General features: G+C 50.3%; 2 protein-coding genes and 1 pseudogene across 3 annotated transcripts in view; 2 read left to right on the forward strand and 1 right to left on the reverse strand.

The window, feature by feature from the left end:
• LOC102239167 overlaps positions 1-520 on the forward strand; it is an 828-nt pseudogene extending 308 nt beyond the window's left edge.
• Positions 1-6368, forward strand: part of LOC102262352 (histone H4) — a 135124-nt gene that overhangs the window by 73591 nt on the left and 55165 nt on the right. The gene's annotated exons all lie outside the window — the stretch shown is intronic.
• Positions 1-6368, reverse strand: part of LOC102258591 (histone H2B type 1) — a 52727-nt gene that overhangs the window by 4934 nt on the left and 41425 nt on the right. The window lies entirely within an intron of this gene.

The following is a 6368-nucleotide window of genomic DNA, read 5'->3' on the forward strand; positions in this document are numbered from 1 at the left end:
CGGAGCGGGCGCGCCCGTGTACCTGGCGGCGGTGCTGGAGTACCTGACGGCCGAGATCCTGGAGCTGGCGGGCAACGCGGCCCGCGACAACAAAGAAGACGCGCATCATCCCGCGCCACCTGCAGCTGGCCATCCGCAACGACGAGGAGCTCAACAAGCTGCTGGGCAAGGTGACCATCGCGCAGGGCGGCGTGCTGCCCAACATCCAGGCCGTGCTGCTGCCCAAGAAGACCGAGAGCCACCACAAGGCCAAGGGCAAGTGATTGGACGGGCATCGCAGCTTCCGGAAACGCTTTGAAACCCAAAGGCTCTTTTCAGAGCCCCCATCCACCTCCTAGGAAGAGCTAATGTCACTTTAGGTTAAAGGGGGGAAATGCACAGAAAGGTAAGTTTAGCTTCTCCAGAGTTATGGGGTACAAACATTTCCTTTAAAGAAAAGGCTCGGTGTTGCTAAAAATGGAGCAGCCTGTATAGGAAATGGCAGGCGATATGCTCTCGAAATAAACACGCATTTCAAACAGCCGCAGGACCTGGCTGGGGTCCGGAACCGGTTAACTGCAGCCCTGGGTTGAGGTCTGTAAACTTCAGGTTGCAAATGACTGAGTTTGGGGGAGGCGAACTTTCCCAGCGGGTGTGTGGCCGCCCCGCCCTGTCCCGAGGGCGTTAGTCTCGGCTCCAGTTAAATAACAATAAGCACCATCTTAGAAGCTTCCGAGGGAGGGGAACGGGCCCCTGAGACCGGTTCCCGGGCTGGCGGAGAAGACAGCCTGAATCTAGACCCGAATGGCGTCTTCTCCCCACTGACCATGCTGGGACTGTGGCCAGTTCATAACCCCCGGGACTCGGTTCTCTCACCTGCAAGTCGGGGGGGGGCGGGTAAGTTGATGGCGTCTTTCGCTTCTTGGGTCAGTTAACCATTTAACGCCCCTAACCTGTAGTTTAACAAACTATTTTATACAACTGATACGTGCTGTGCGGGGATTTCAGTTCTAAGGCCCATGTTCCCGGCGCAGCTGGAAAAGGAACACAACGGGGCCTTTTGCTCCCCCCGCAACAGTTCCCAGGGATCCGATCATTTAGCTGCATCAACCCCAAGAAGCGCCGATCTGGACGGAGGGAAAAAACCCTTAGGATTCCCGGGCCGGGGTGGCTCAGTGGTTGAGCGTCGACCTATGAACCAGGGGGTCGTGGTTCAATTCCTGGTCAGGGCACAGGCCCGGCTTGCAAGTTCCATCCCGTGTGGGGCGCGCAGGAGGCAGACGATCAATGATTCTCTCTCATCATTGATGTTTCTATCTCTCCCTCTCCCTTTCTCTCTGGGATCAATAAATATTATTTTTAAAGAGTATTAGGACACTATTTTCCAGGGTTGAAACTCACCAAGGTTTTCTGGTTGGCCCATCCCCCTACACCCCATCCTCCCTCTCTTCCCCCCTCGCCATGCAGCCACCAGCCACAGAAGTGGCAGGAGCTGTGCTAAAGGCAAATTGGCAGGAAAACAAGTGAGCACCTGGATGGCCCCCCGTTGAGCACTTGGAGGGGGGGGGGGAGTGCGGTTCTAAGGGACTGAGCTCATCAAACTGGGCTTTTGCTATAAGGCCCAGGCCCACTGAGACCAGGTTCTGTTCGCCCAGCGCTCCCTGTAGGTTGAACTGGGATCCTTGGTTCGGAATTGCCTCACCTGGGCCTCAGGACCCTTTTCACTCACCGTCCAGGTTGCCTTTGAACCCAGCCCCGACTCTGAACAGGTGTGTGAGCTGGGCCAGGTGCTGGCGCTCTCGCCTCCTCCGCGTCTTGGCTCACCTGTGGCTGGAAGGGTCCGCAGTGTGGGTTCTGAGATCAGGGCAGGGCGCTGGAGAGCCATCGAGGACACTAAGCCCTCCCTGGGTCAGACACATTGGTACCTGCTCCCAGCCTATGAGCTCATTTTCCCAACCCCCTTCGAGGTAAATCCTCTCCTATCCTGATTTCATTTTATTTTAAATATTTTTTTGCATTGATTTCAGAGGGGGGGGGGAACATCGGTGAGAGAGAAATATTGACCGGCTGCCTCTGCATACCCTCTACCAGGGATCAAGCCCACAACCCAGGCCTGTGCCCTGACCGGGAATCAAACGCAGGACCTCTTGGTCCATGGGGCAATGCTCAATTCACTGAGCCACACCAGCTGGGCCCCTGTCCTGATTTTAAAGCTGAGGAAACCAGAAAAGAGCATGAACAACTTCTGTGTCCCACGGTCAGGAAGCCAGTACTTCTAACCCCTGGCTAGTCTATAACTCCTGCCCCTAAGACTTTATTGCCAGAACAAGAAAACTGGTAAAAACTCTACACATAATAATAGGTCAATTTTGCCAACGTACCATAATGTTACAAATGGCATCCTGAACTCCGGCAAGAAGAGAAGGGAAGGAGGCGCGATGTCCCTGGAATCTCCATAGATGGCTGTGTGCGCAGTGCACACCCAGCAAGAAGCCACACGCCTGGTTTAGTGTGTGACAAGGGAAGCAGGGGGACATGGGGGCAATGGCTTGGGAATGGACTTGATGAGTTGCTGTGTTGAGCAGTGAAAGGAGTTAGCGGATACTTGAATTTGAAGTCTCTCCTCCAGGCACCAAAACCAAACTTCCTATTTAGTTACTTAGTTGGGAATAATACGCTGTGTTTATTATGTTTGCAGCAAGACCTTCAAGTCAAGGACCTCATCTAGTTAAAATGTTGATAGCGCACCCTAACTGGTTTGGCTCCGTGGCCAGAGCATCAGCCTGTAGATCATGTTCAACCCCTGGTCAGGGCACAAGCCCGGATTTCGGGCTCGATCCCCAGGGTGGGGCGTGGAGGGGGCAGCCGATCATTGATTCTCTCTCATCAGTGATGCTTCTATCTCTCTCTCCCTCTCTGAAATCAATAGTAATAATAATAAAAAGTTGGTTGATAGCGTAGAGGCCCTGGCATGAAATCGACACTTGAGAAAGTCCGCTGGTGAGCAATAAACTCAGTGGCTTCCCTTGAGCAGGTCTCTACCTTGTCCTCAGGGGAATGGATGAGAGTGAGAAACCCAGGACCTGCAATCTCTGAAGACCGCCAGGTACCAGGGACGAAGTTGATCCAAGGCAAGCATGTCAAACTCACGGCCCACCGGCTGCATGCGGCCCACAAGGAATATTTCTGCAGCCCAGCCAGTATAACGGTGTGCTCAGTTACTCACAATGATGAAAGGAAATAAGTCTCCTGTCAGATCCAGAATCACTGACGCTCACCTGGGGTCAGTTTTGAAAGTAATCACTGTGAACAAGACTTCCCCCGAAGTAGGAAAGAGAGTAGAGAGAAGCGGTGCCAAGTGTCAGGAAGAAAACATGAATTTTATCATTGCTCTTGTGCTTTTTTTTATACTATAATACTTTTCTAAATAAACCTACGAGAATAGGTTAAATAATTAAACCTAAATAATTCTATGAGAATGGAAGCTTTTATTTATTTATTTATTATTTTTTTCTTTGTGGCCCACATACACTTAAGCCTTGTTTATTTGGCCCTTGTTAGCCTTTGAGTTTGACATGCTTGGTCTGCCTAAGGGGTTTACTGATAAGCCAGGCCGAGGCAGAATCATCAGTTGGGTCTCTGGGGTGTCCCAGACACAGCACATCTGCTTGACACCGCATCACTGTGTATTAGACATCTTTTTATTTTTAAAATATATTTCTTTTATTGATTTCAGAGGAAGGGAGAAAGAAATACAAATGATGACAGAGAATCACTAATCAGGCTGCCTCCTGCACACCTCCCTACTGGGGATGGAGCCTAAAACCTGGGCATTGAACCATGACCTCCGGGTTCATAGGTCGATGCTCAAGCGCTGAGCTACACCGGCGGGCTAAACCTCTTTTTATATTTTCAACTCCTGTGCAGCAATATCCTTTTCTTCATCCACCCCTCACTTCCTGTTTTTTAATGTATCATTTGAATTCTTTTTTACAAGTATGGTAAGTTTTATTACAAGTTGCAAACAATCACTTGTATTTTAAGGTTAGAATTAGGTTAACATGTAAGGGTTTTTCATCTGTTGATCCTATTTTAGAATTACAAATGCAAATAACTATTCCTGTCAAGTATCATGTATGAATATTACTGGAAGATGTTAGGAATTCCATGGAGGATCCCTCATGCAGACAGAAATTGACAATAAGGGGTCATATTTAGCTCAGGAATTCTCCCCTCGGTTTTATTCCAAAACCTGAATATTGTACCAGACAGGTTAGCAGCACCAGGAGATCTACCAGAAGACAGCCACCGCCTGCATTGACACCTAGAAGCCGGCACCATTAATAAATAGACAAATCTATGAGGGGGAGGAACAGTATGATCATTGTTACTCCAAAAGAAATTAGAATATACCATGTAGACTTCAACACAAGGTGACTCCAGGCAGGGAATCAATGTCACCGTATTGACAACATATCAGGACTCCACTGGGCTTCTCACTTGACAGTTGCGGGGGTTGGAGTTTGGGCAGAAGGAGAATATCCACATTTCCTGGGGCTGAGGACGGATGCACCTTCCTTAGGGGTGAGGCTGTTTCTGAGAAAAGGAAGTGTGCTGAGTGAGCCGTAGATCCTGTTACCCGTTTGCTGCCAGTTGGAGCTGACACCTCACTGTGCTCTTCGCTCAGGGACACTGGGCAGTGGCAGAGGGAAAACAAACCCGAACACACAACCGCTAACCTGCCTATGCACAGAAGGGACACCGTTTCTCACCCTCACACCAACGAGGACTCGGGACTGCTGGGGAGGAGGAGCTGCCACTGTCCTATAAACTTTGCAGCAATTGTTCTGGCAATGTTGATTACAGATTATTATTCGACACACGGCCAGCCGACATAGCTCAGTATCTCTCGCTCCCTCTCCCTTTCTCTCTGAAATCAAGAAAATATTTATTTTAAAAATAGACACTTGGTCTTTTATCCAACAAGGTAGCGTTAGGTAATAGGTAAATAAAAAGGGTAAAAAATAGATGCTTGGGAAGAGAGGGTGTCTACCATCTAGAAACAAACTGGTCTTTTGTCCAACAAGGTAGCAGTGTTAGATGATAGGTAAATAAAAAGGGTAAAAGATAGATGCTTGGGAAGAGAGGGTGTCTACCATCTAGAAACAAAAGCCCCACTAGCACTGGGTCACACACTGGCTGGTGTGACAAAATCAACGCTGTGCCACCCATGTCGCCCGTCAGCTCTGCCCCTAAAGGCACCAGGGACTTGCTGGGGTTGCCTGGTGATGAGCTGGGAAGAAAGCTGCGTCTCTCCCCGCGGGAGGACCAGCCCAGGCTCCCGGGTGCTGGGGGCGGGCCTCTGAGCGGACACCCACAGGGGACATGTTTCTCCTTATCCAAGTCGGCTCCCTGCTTTCTTTCTTTTAAAAATACATTTTTATTGATTTCAGAGAGGAAGGAAGAGGGAAAGAGAGAGAAAGATCAATGATGAGAGAGAGTCATGGATCGGCTGCCTCCTGCACGCCCCACAGTGGGGATCCAGCCCACAACCCCGGGCCTGTGCCCTGACCCGGAATCGAACCCTGACCTCCTTGTTCTTTGGTGGATGCTCAAGCCCTGAGCGGCACCAGACGGGCTCTATGCAGTTGCTTTTGCCTGTAGCCGTGCAGTGTGCAATCATGACACTTTTCCACAGTTACTTGAGTTCATTTTTATCTTCTATCCCTTCAGCGACAGTATGATGTTAACATACTACAGGCTGGTTCACCTGTTAGTGCTTTCATTGCATTTTGGGTTCCCCCACCCCCGTGGCTGTTCATAGTTTGTTTATTTTGCTGGTACATGAAGCGTTACTGTAGCTGTGAGAGTGAGAGAATGTCCGTACAGGAAGGCAGACTCCAAAACGGTGCCTCCCTCCTCCTTCCTGCTCCTTTGCTCCCCTTCCTCCCCCTTTTGCTCCTTTCCAACCCACAGGGGACCGGTCTCCGCCGTTGCTTGGGTTTCTCCGTTCTGCAGGATGAGCAGGACCCGTGTGTTCCTACAGCCTCTTTCCCTGCAAGGGCATCGCCCATGGGTGCGGTTTTGCGCTGCTTTTTCACTTCATCCTACGTCCGGGAAGTCTCCCCTTCTCGGTCCACAGAGCTCTCGTTTATTTCTGTAGCTACATCACCCCGTCGCGCGGGTGCACCGTTTATCCAGCCACTCTCACGTGCAGATCACGAAGTTCTCTGACACGGCACAGCTCCAACCACCGTGCCGTGGGCAGCCTTGGTTATGCAGCTCACAGCTTGTTTGTTGTTTCGTTTTCATGTATATATTTTTAATTGTCGTTGTTGAAAGTGTCACGTATGTCCCCTTTTTCCCCATCCAGCCCCTCCAGCCCACCC

Source organism: Myotis brandtii, unplaced genomic scaffold (genome assembly GCF_000412655.1).
Source record: "Myotis brandtii unplaced genomic scaffold, ASM41265v1 scaffold1718, whole genome shotgun sequence".
Lineage (NCBI taxonomy): Eukaryota > Metazoa > Chordata > Mammalia > Chiroptera > Vespertilionidae > Myotis > Myotis brandtii.